The sequence below is a fragment of the Neodiprion virginianus genome, chromosome 3 (genome assembly GCF_021901495.1).
Source record: "Neodiprion virginianus isolate iyNeoVirg1 chromosome 3, iyNeoVirg1.1, whole genome shotgun sequence".
NCBI lineage: Eukaryota > Metazoa > Arthropoda > Insecta > Hymenoptera > Diprionidae > Neodiprion > Neodiprion virginianus.
Window position 1 is genome coordinate 31,874,403 of NC_060879.1, and position 11,435 is coordinate 31,885,837.

Genomic DNA, 11,435 nt, shown 5'->3' on the forward strand with positions numbered 1-11,435 from the left:
CGATTACTCGCCGATTTATAGAAGTGTATCGCGGATCATCGATTTACACATTCTTACACGTGCAAAGATCCCGTCAACCTCTCCCCAATCTGTTGTCACACGGTGTTATCAACCGAGAGATATTTTCAAGCCTGGGGGAATTTTTTCGCGCGAATCCCGGTATGCCGTATCATTCGTGCAACAGCCAGACATAAAATGATCGACTTGAAGCTTGGCACTGACGAATGGAAACTGCGGTCGGTTGAAAACCACGACCTATAAATGTTGAAAAGGCATTAAATTGATTTTTTTTTATCGAAAAGCTGATTTGTTACTGGGACAAGTATTTGGAAAAAAAATTAATACATATTCATAATTTAAATTCTTTCAAGATTTAAGTTACGCCACAGAACCGGAGGGGTTATCTTGAAGACCGCTTTTTGAAAACCGGTCTTGAAAGTTGGAGCGAAACTGAGAAACTAAAGGTACAAAAGTGATGGGGAATTGAAAAAACGACCCTTATATTCGAAAACCCGCTGACGCATGCCACTATAAATATGACTCAACATAAGCATTCGTTCGAAAACGTGACACAAGTCACCTGCGAATACATTTCAACAATTTCTCATATTCCTTCTGGAAATATCTCCGATTCCTCAGATTTTCCAACCAACCGAGCACAATTTAACCGGATCTTCCGAATGCTGCTAACAATAAGCTTGTACGGACAGCATTTTCCCAAATGATTGAATTTTTTCAAATACACTGTTCGAATTTTCCTAACCAGCCACAGTTTCCTACATTTTCAACATTTTTACCATTTTCCCAGCAACTGGGCGTTTGCAATACCCCGTAAGGCCAGGGGATGTCAGGCAGGGTACAGAGGGCGAAACGCGCCAGCATGAGGCTGCAGGAAGGCAGGCAGGCAGGCTGGCTGGCTGGCTGGCTGTCAATACGAAGAGGTACGTGACCCAGGTACCAATTGACGGGGGAGAGCCTGTCCAGGATGCTGCGGGGAGCTAGGAAGCCGTGAGTAACACCGGGGGAGCAAAATTTTTCCCTTGGATTCGCCATCGAATATATCCAAGAGATTCTAACAGGGTTTTATACGCTGCAGAACCTGCAGCGTGTTATAGTCGTACATCATCGTAAAAAAATTGCTAACGTACATTTTCGCATTATTATGGCAATTTTCTCGGGATTTTTTGCTATCCGTGTTAAGGAAAATTCAATGGTACCATCGGTATAGTCTTTCACGTTTTTCTTAAATAATCGAATGAAAGTCCGCATCCTAATGGAAACCCTAAAATAAAAATTAAGACGATAGTGGCTAATGGCTAGACGTGTAATTACGCTCTCGTCTATTAATGTATGTACGCTTATGTGAACAGCTGAAAGATTCAATTAGCTAAATTAAGAGAAATGAAGAGTGCTCGCGTGTAAAATTTAATCGAATCTAAAACGTATCAATCATGCAAGAATTGGCGGTGATTAATGACGGGTCTACAATCAAAACAGTCGAGAACGGAGAGGCGCGCCTGTTGCAGCAACTAAGGATAAAGTACCTCGAATATTATACAATAATAACCCCGTGACAAGGTCAAGTGCTACAAGGTTCAAGCACATCGGCAAAAAGGAGAGACTTGGTGGAAGATAATAAGAGATTAAATTTGTTATCGCTATCCTCAAACTCGCCAAAATTTCCAATTTGTGAAAGAGCTTCTCAATGGCTTTAGTTTCAGTGATACTATTCACACTATTTGAATACATACCAAGAGCGGATGTTTAGATAACTAAAATAACACCGAACGTAAATAAAATTATTCAAAGGTATATTAATTTTCAAACAATCGTCGATTTTCATTAAAATTGACCTGACATATTGATACGACGAACAAAACTAACCTCGGTTTTTATTTACGTTTGAAACTCTTTCTCATTTTCTCTTTCTACTTTCCTTTCCTTTCACTCGCTTAGTTCCCGAATAATTCTGAATCCGAAACCCTGGCGTGTGTAAAATTTCACTTGTATCTCAGTATTTACGAGGCCTACGAGATAAGATGCAACAAATTGGTTTCCACTGGATGTATCCGATGGCTTTGAGCCTCGATCCATATCCGATATATCGGAAGTGCAGGCCACGAGAGAGGTTCACGTCGTTAGTTTCCGGTTCAGTACTCGACGCGGGGCTTCCCCTCGAGGCAATATATATGGGGTCCCATGCTGTCTAATGAGGCCTGACACGGGGTGCAAGATAGACTCTCGCCCAGCAGCCATTGCGTTTAATATACTTATAGGCTTGCCCGTTCGCTGACTCGGTACATTATTGCCCCATAAATAAATTAATGGCAAAGCATCGATTAGCCAGGGTTCTATATTTTATCGGATTTAGTTCACGAATTGAAGAATGAAAGGGGAGGCGTAAAAAAAACAACAACGACAGAAAACGGAACTTTCTTTCCGAGATAACGGGGTTTATATCGGTCTAATGGGGATACTTTTGGCCAACGGTGACACCGTGTTGAGGGTTACACTATGACAGTGATTGAAAGACCCGATGATATCTACTCTCGGATAACAGCCAACGGAAGTATCGCTTTAATCACCATATCCGAAAGTTTGTGCCATTGCACACGCTATTCAATGCTTACGGCGTATTTTTACATAACATACACGCACAATCTAGCCTCTCTAAAAATCAAATCTCGGAAATATTTTTTTCTTACCTTGTTAACACGTTAATGTGATATGATTCAAATTTCAAAATTCTATATGAAAAAAAAATCTGATCTATACCGACGTACAAGCAATATTCTCAACGGACTCGACATCCGATCGACTCGATACTTTCCCACGCCTGAAGTACAATCTGAAAAAAAAAATGTTTTTTTGTCTCCTTTATTTTCAAAACCCAAACGCAGAACAATTTAACCGTTATACTGTAATTTCGAGTGAAAAAGACCGAGAATCATTCGAGTCGAGACATGTCAACATATTTTCTACTGCACTAACAATAAGTTTAATTCTTGAACTGAAGACACACGTGGTATATACCTCGGGTTCCGGCGACGAGGACGACGCGGCACCATAAGGTCTACCTACTCCCCGTTGCAGAGGATCGATATCGTCCCCACCCTCGCAATGCCATAACACAACCCAGTGCAACACCGTACGCGGTGTGCACTACCCCCTTCCTCTTGACGTGAGAGAGAGAGAGAGAGAGAGAGAGAGCAGCGCACACACACACACACTCTCTCTCTCTCTTTCTCTTTCTCTTTTTTCCGTGCTGCGTACGATCGTGGTTTACCACCTGTCCTCATTACCGTACAGTATACGTGTGTAATGACTCAGGTCGTACAGTACGGATGAGTAACAACGCCGCGTAATGACTATGCAATGAGAAATCAAACTTTTACCCGGTTTGATTGAATTTACAAAGTTTACCCGCCTTTCGAGGCGTAGGGATTGTCGAGAGGTGCAGGGCTTACATGAATGGGACTCTGATCAAGGCGCGCGAATTTTAATGAACTTGACGGTAAATACACTCCTCCGAACCACCGAACCACGGAACTGACATCTTTGATTCTCGTACGACCGTAGGCGAATTCTTAGGCGAACATTGAAAACAATTCTATCCGTAAATTTTGAACTGCAGTAATCGTTATAAATTACATAGATTATGTGACTGGTTAACTTTGCGAAATATTTTTGCCTGTAGTACTCGTAGCCATTATCGCAGCTCTCCATGTATCGGACAAGTTTACTTTAAAGACTTTGTATGATTCCACATCCTTTATTTAACAATCTGTAAAATTTATAGATTATTTGTAATCAAAGGAACGTTAGTGATCTTAATTTTACGACTGCGGAGAACTGATACGGAGACTCGGTGTTGAGATAATAGATGCGGACCGGTAAGAAGACCCCATTAGGTATAGAGCGGTGCAAAATTTACGAACTTTATACCGTGCGGATAAAAGGAAATCGTAAAAACGTAACGAGGGTGTCTGTACTCGATGAAACCCTTCGTCCGACGTCGGGACCGTCGCGCATACCTTTTTTGCCGCAACTTATTATTTTCCATCATCTTATTTTTATATATATTTATCTACGGAGGATCGTTTGCAATGAAAAAGGGCCAAGGTGAGAGCAAAAAATGACGAAATGTGGGGGGGGCAAAAGTAATGAAAAAGGCGAGGTCACGCACCCACGAGCTGTAAACCCCCCGGTACACAGTCGAAACTTGGGTAGTCGACCCGACGTAGTTTATCCGTTGGACACAGACATATGGTACTTCACTTTTCATACGTGTGCGAGGGTAAGGGAGACGGAAGAGAGAGAGAGAGAGAGAGAGAGAGGGAGGGAGGGAGAGTGCCAGAGAGTGCAACTCACAAAGGCACCTCGCCGCACGTAAGCCAGCCGATCCTGAGAAAGACAGAGCTAACCGGGGGGCACGGAAAGATTAATATCTCTATCAGAGGAGTTCAGGAGAGCAGTCCATCCATATCCAGCTTGAAAGATCCAGAATCCAGTATCCGGCACCTCTGGCGACGTTCCCTCAGGTCCTCAACCCTTCGTGGGCAGTTTTATAGCCCCAAACCAAGCGGAGTGTGGTATGCAGGGCATGAAAGAGAGAGCCTTGCGCACTTCGAGGAGTGTTTGCTTAACTCTCGACATTTTGGAGAAGCGGAAGAAGAGAAAAAGGAGAGAAAAAAAAAGAAGAAGAATAAGAAGACGAAGGAGGAGGATGAGGAGGGGAGGGTGGTGGGAAAAAACACTGCTTCCACCCCCGTCATGGTGTTCCGTGATTTTGTGATTTCTCCGGAGGACAGGAAATTCGATTTGTTATTCCTGCACAGAACACCGTGTCCGCCGAATTTACCAATTCAATTTTTCTCCGGCCCCCACGCTTCCGCATTCTTATACTGCATACCCTGCGAGACTCTCGTTTTACTTTCCTTACATCTATAAGCGTTCGCTGGTTAAAACTGTTGGAATATTCACTACCAGCTTTAGAGCCGCTGAAGATGAGGTCTTTAAAGTCTACAAACTCCTGGGGTGGGGAAAAATTTTCCTAAAGGTCAATTACGTTCACACCATTTTTTGATAACAGGTCTGCAATGTCCCGTAATATTTTTCCTCCCCTGAATCGCTACTGCTGCTGCTACTGCAAGATCATAATGTACGCAAGACTTGATTTCAGGGGAATTCCAAGCGTCAGGCAAGCACACAATTCCTCACGGTCGAGTTAAATCCACCCTACGCTTATATGTGTAGGTATACGCGGAATTTAGAGAATCTTTATGACTAAATTGTATACGATACGAAAAATGTTACGTGACTAGACGCAGTAATCGCTTTGCCAAACCGTCGGTAAGAACGTCGAGCAGCGAGTAACGTACTTGTAACAATTCGGTTATCGTTACATTATTTTACATCAATAACTACTACATAAGGCCGTCTCGACGAGTGCCGTTTTGAAATCTTTACGATCTCGGTAGTTTGCAAAATCTTTTTCAGGGTGTATAGTCAACCTTTCCTTCAGCGATTGCTTCTGTTCCTCGATATGATCATCTCAACAATTTACCAGCAGAATAATCATGGTAAAGATCTATCATCTTAAAAAGAAACTAATCCCAAATGTTATCGGCGTCACATGATTTACGATGGAGTACGGATTTCTTTGTTGGATAAGAATAATGATACGGATTCCGTCATAAATTCGGATAACCTACTTTTGGCAGTTAATCCCCATGGGGACCGATGATAGTAGACAAAAACGAATATAGGAAGCTACCAACGGTGCTACCGGAGCTTTTCGTCATCAAATACCACCTCTTTCGGAATCGCGTCATATTTTACATTTCATTTTCGTATATATTTTCACGCGAAATCGACGGTGAGTTAAGGTAAGCATTTTTCTACGTGTTATTACACTGTAAAAACGAAAACTCGAAAGCGTGACCTCTAAATCTCATCCGATCGAGCTCAAACTTGCTGGCGATTTTTTTTCGTCATAAACAACAGTTTCATAAGGAATCCGCTCTGAAAAACAAAAAAAAAAAAAAATCGGTGAACCACTCTAATATACATGTAACCTCTTGAACCTCTGAATCCAAATTGTCCTTCACACTCCACAAATAGAGTGACGATCCTGAACCCGTTGATAACCAATAGACGATACCTACGACACCAAAATGTGTACTTGTCTTGCGGTAACATCGATTAAACACGGAAGGGTAAGTAAATTAACCCTATCTTTATCTGGCCTTTGTAGTCTATGGTTATGCCACAAGACACGCGACGTCGTGGGCATCCTGCCCCATCCATTAGTACCCCTTACAACACGAGTATATCGCCTTTCCCTTCGCCGCAATGTACCCTCCTCGTATTGTGTCCTACGTATATGTATAGTACGAGTATACCTACAGGCATTTACCGACGTGTGCAAATGCCGGGTGTAAGTATATCAACAAACAGTCGACGACGTCTACGCACCTCCGGCTAGGCGACGTTGTACACCGTAGTCCCTTACAGCTCCAGGTTTCCTCCCTGCAGATGTCCCGTAGGAATTTCAAACGTGACTCGTCGAATTCTCGCTTTCCCTTCCTTGCCTTGCCTTTCCTTTCGTCGTTCACCACTTCGACGGCGAGAACGACAAAGGCCTCCCTGCATCCGATCCACGGTTACATCAGAATCCGGACGTCTTTATCACTTTACGACTTGCGTGTCGCGTGAATCGTTTTCAAGGGTCTCTGTTCGCCGTTTGTTAGCAGGCGTGCGTCGTTAAAAGTAACATTAACGCTAATCGGCGGCCTGACAAATGATTTTAATAAGTGCTCGCCGTCGGATACACGTTCACAACGTGTTTACTCACGACTCCCGTCGTAAGATTATAGGGTACCTCTGATTCCAAATTAGGCTACAACTTGTCATCCGCACCAGTCGTTTTCCTCTGGATTCAGAATAAAACTCGACACCTACACTATCCTTGTTGATCTTTAGGCAATTATTACAAAAGTATGTTCAACAGTAAGTTAAGTGACTGTTGTATATACCTGCATTACTAAGAATCGATAACTTTGGCAATTATCAACAGTCCGAACGTCCGTGCTTCCCAATATTAAACGTAGAAGTCAGAGGACTACAGCCTTACGAAACATGGAACTAACCGAATCGGTTCGATCCCGAAGGCCCTTCGTACGGTTAATTACCAACTTCGGAGTCTGAGGTGATTGTCGGTGTCTACTCAAGGATGACGTTCAAACGAGGCGCGATAATTTTCAAGTCAGACCATTTAGCGTCCATTTAGCTCGCCTCGCTCGCATGTGCGATGCTCGTACATAGTAGACGTACTCGAAGTGATAAATGCGATGGCATTCATCTGCGGCAGGATCACCGTACAGCCAACGTGGATCACACACTCTTGGCATCGCCGGAGCAAGCGAGTCCGCCGGACGATGACTCGCCGTTTTTGCATTTTGCGTTGACAACGAATCTCTTACCACGACGTAAAACACTTCGCTAAATATATATACTGTTTAATGATGTAGTAATTCTCCACTCTACGCGACTTTGATTTACGCGTCGGGCGCGATAACGACTCAACGCGTTTCGCCACCCCCGCTATACTGTATATTTATTTACATACCAACGTTAATAATGCCCGATTTGCCTACTTGCCACGCATTATTTTTTTCCGCCATAACGTCAAAATAGTGTATTTCGTGAACAACATGCCTAACCGGGAAACTCGAACGGTGCGAGCAAATGAGGACAAATTGCAGTTTCCAAAATTTTTCGTAACTCCTATAATGACGACGTACTATGGACTTACCCACGTATATGTGCATATCCCTAAATCCGGCACGAGCTTTTTTTCCAACCTATAATGGTTGTCGGGCCTTAATGCGTCAATTTCACCCCACGTAATGCACATAAATTACTTGACGTATATGTATGTATATATCATAGGGGGATAGTTATATACTGTCTAATTCTAGCTCATGAGGTTGGCGGTAACAACGTAAACGATGTCATAAAGTAACTCGCCTCTTTTACTTTGTACGGGTAATTCACCTGATATAATTTTGTATCTTGAATATATATATACTCTCTACTTGGTGTTATTGTACCAATGACGAGTAAAGCACGAAGTGTAACGTATATCTCTCCCGACATAAATTTCTCGCTTTTCCGAGCATTATCCCAATTTATTTCTATTACATAGAAATCTTCGTGCATTCAACTGCAAATCACGGCAAACGAATGACTAAAAAATTTTTTATCACATCAACGGCTACAGGGGTAAAGAAAGCGCCATGTAAGTATAATACTTTCAGCCCCATGAGTTTCGTATCCAAAAAGGTTTTAAAAAATTGAATACTGTAGCTCCTTTTACGTAGCAACCACGAAGGGTGCGATGCTGGTATATAAGCAATGCGACAACTTACCCGTCAGGCTACCTCAGTCTCGTTCTCCCTCGCGTATCAACCAACGCGAACTAAAATATACTATGTATCGTCAAAGTATACGTGGCACCAAATTCATTCATCAATCTATTGATTCACGTGAAACATCTTTATGTGTATAATGAATAACAAAATAAAAAGAGGAACCAGCAAACCGCCTCGCGCTCTTCTGGTTATCGGTAAAAGTAAATAATCAAAGCGAAACATCAACAAGACGCGCTTCTTCGTGGTGCCAGCTATTGCCTATAACTAAGGTAAGTATAAAGTATATTCCCTGCAACCTATACCAATTGTGACGAATCACATAACCGATTAGTTAGACATTTCTCACGTACATGGCACGCCGAGTCGTACCGGAAAAGGTAAAACGGTATTTCGTAATTTTGTTGGAGAAGAGAAAAAAGTAAAATGTCTGAGGATATTGGCAACGCCCGAGCATGCGGGGAACAAGTCTGTTGTATCCGTAGGTAATTAATAACCCTCTAATTTCCCCTGTTGATTAATTGAACGTGTCACGTGATGCTGGGGCGACGGATAACGCACGTCCAGATGAAAGATTGAACCGACGGTTATCTGTATCTCTAATCTGTAGATCACGCGGTGTTCAGCTGTACAAGGAGTACAAGTGAAGCCTCGCGTAGGTATGTATGTGCATACCCAATGTCCACAAAGAGTAAGCCCAACTACCGGGGGCAGCAAACTAGGTTCGTTAATTAAAAGTTTTCAACGATACGATAAGGCGAATTTGAATTAAGAAAGGGAGGTAGGAATCACAGACAAATTTATCACGCTTGCTAATGAATTGCCGGTACAGAAGGCAAGCCGATGTTCAGTGCCTCTGGCGTATTGCGCTTGCGGTTATCTTACTTTGCCTAATTTTGGTAATCTTCTAGTCATGAAAATATACCGGTTTATAATCGCTCAATAAAATTGTTGGACAAAACTTGGACTTTTTCCCGCGAACACAGAGAATAATCTCACACTAACTGTAAGTCTTTGCGAATCTGCATCAAACGTGGACGATATCGCGCCAAATTATTTCAAATTCAATTGAGTAACTACCAAATGTATGCACACCCTGAACATGTACAATATCGTTGTATAAATATACATTCCATTCAAGGATTTTATTCGTGATTTATATATAATTCGTGATTTAATTTATTCAAAAATGAACATAACTTTCAATAGAAACTCCTTCGCTCACATCAAATGATTTGAAAAATGTTCCTTCTTTGAATATTTCCTATAGTTGCAGCAGCCGCGTGAATACTTACTTGATATATCGTCAAAGAGTTATTAATTTTTCAAGACCATTGACAACAATTTCATAATCTGTGCAGGCATCTAGTATGTTTAAGAATTTTTCTTTATACTAGCTTATTACGTATTTTTATTTCGTATACCTATCATTATTACTATTATTATTGTTAGTATTATTTTTATCATTTTTTCTACCACACGTATAAAAATAATTACTGAACAAGATTTCTATCATTCAATAGATGTATGAAAATTAATTTCAAATGTCGAAACGTATGACGCATAATTCGTAACTTTTAAGCAGCTGGAATAATATCATGAATAAGTGAATATTGTTCGACTCTCAATCTTTCGTCTGGTGAAAAGTTATAGAAAAAGCAGACATGTTGAAGCGGATAAAAAAAAGGTTCATCGTACCCCTCCCAACTCACTTACCGTTTGTCAATGTTGACAAAGTGCGCTATAGTAGATAATATATTTAGGCTCTAAAAGCGGTGCACGGCGCTCCGAGTACGTAGTGTAAATAATATTTCACCGCTATTTCGAACCACCAAACACGTGACGATCACCCTTCCGCGGTTTCAAATATCTCGCCTAGTTTAAGTCAAACGGAATGTATTCGTTCCGAGTTGATTGTGCGAGGTTTGGCCGAAACTGAGAGTAAACTGTGAGCAACTACCGCATGAGAATCTTACACGTAACTGTGATAAACGTTTGATTTGATTGGCTGTTCTAGTTAGTCGGTACATGGATGTTGAAATTATCCTACAATATGACGAGTGACCTTGATAGCTAGGGCCCGGATTAATACGTAAATATATATTTTTTACTTAAATGATTTTCGTTCCTTACTTGGTTTTCTACGTAAAGTATGATGTTCGGAGGCAGAAAATGCAATTTCTATTTTCCATATTTTTTCAACTCTAAATTATAAGTACATATTTTGTAATTTTGAATACATATTTATCCAGGCCTTATTGATAGTAAACATTTACCTATATAGCGGTGCTCCAATCACCGACGAAAGGTAAACAAAAACATGTCACAACTCACTGGTAAAAACTGAAAACTACTGATATGAATATTAGGCACGACTGTCACTGGTTGATATGCAGGTTATTCGAATCTCGAATGTGAACACGCGTTGATTTCCCAAAATCGGGCAGGCAAAGGGCGCCTGTAGGGCGGGCACCCTCACCGCACGCTTGCAAGCGTGCAACTGACGAAAGGCTCCGAGTGGAAACATACCGAGAGGTTAGACATCGCGGCGCCCGCGATGTGCCAGCGGATCCGTCAACAGCTGCGTAAAGTCGAAACAAATACCGGCCGGCTCGACCGCTTCGTTCAATCTGACCACCTATCGCATTTGAGAATTGAGATTAGACAGAGTTTATACGTTCTTCGTTGCTGATTCTGCGGCCTATTTAACGCTACGCTACATCGGTTACCGTTCAAAACACGACCTTGGCCGTCATCGTTCCGCACTTCAGACTCGATAGCGGACTCAAGTTCGCGCGCTTTTGTTATCAGCTCCGCCGATAACAAACTGCGCGAAGTACGCATTTTTTTTTTTAACAAATTATGCGCTAACTTCTTTACGCGTGTGTCTTGTGTTGATAATCTTGATAGAGATGAATATTGAGTTGATAATTAATAATATTCCAGTTTCTTTGACTCGAATGAAATCAATGTGGGAGTTTGTAATTGAACAGTAGTAGGAGT

At 41.7% G+C, this 11,435-nt stretch overlaps 1 protein-coding gene across 1 annotated transcript in view; it reads right to left on the minus strand.

The window, feature by feature from the left end:
• Positions 1–10,997, minus strand: part of LOC124300594 (protein sickie) — a 173,584-nt gene extending 162,587 nt beyond the window's left edge. The window contains exon 1 of the mRNA XM_046754863.1: positions 10,709–10,997. The gene's annotated coding sequence lies outside the window, so the exon portion shown is untranslated. The remainder of the gene's footprint in view (positions 1–10,708) is intronic.
• Positions 10,998–11,435: the final 438 nt, after the last annotated feature.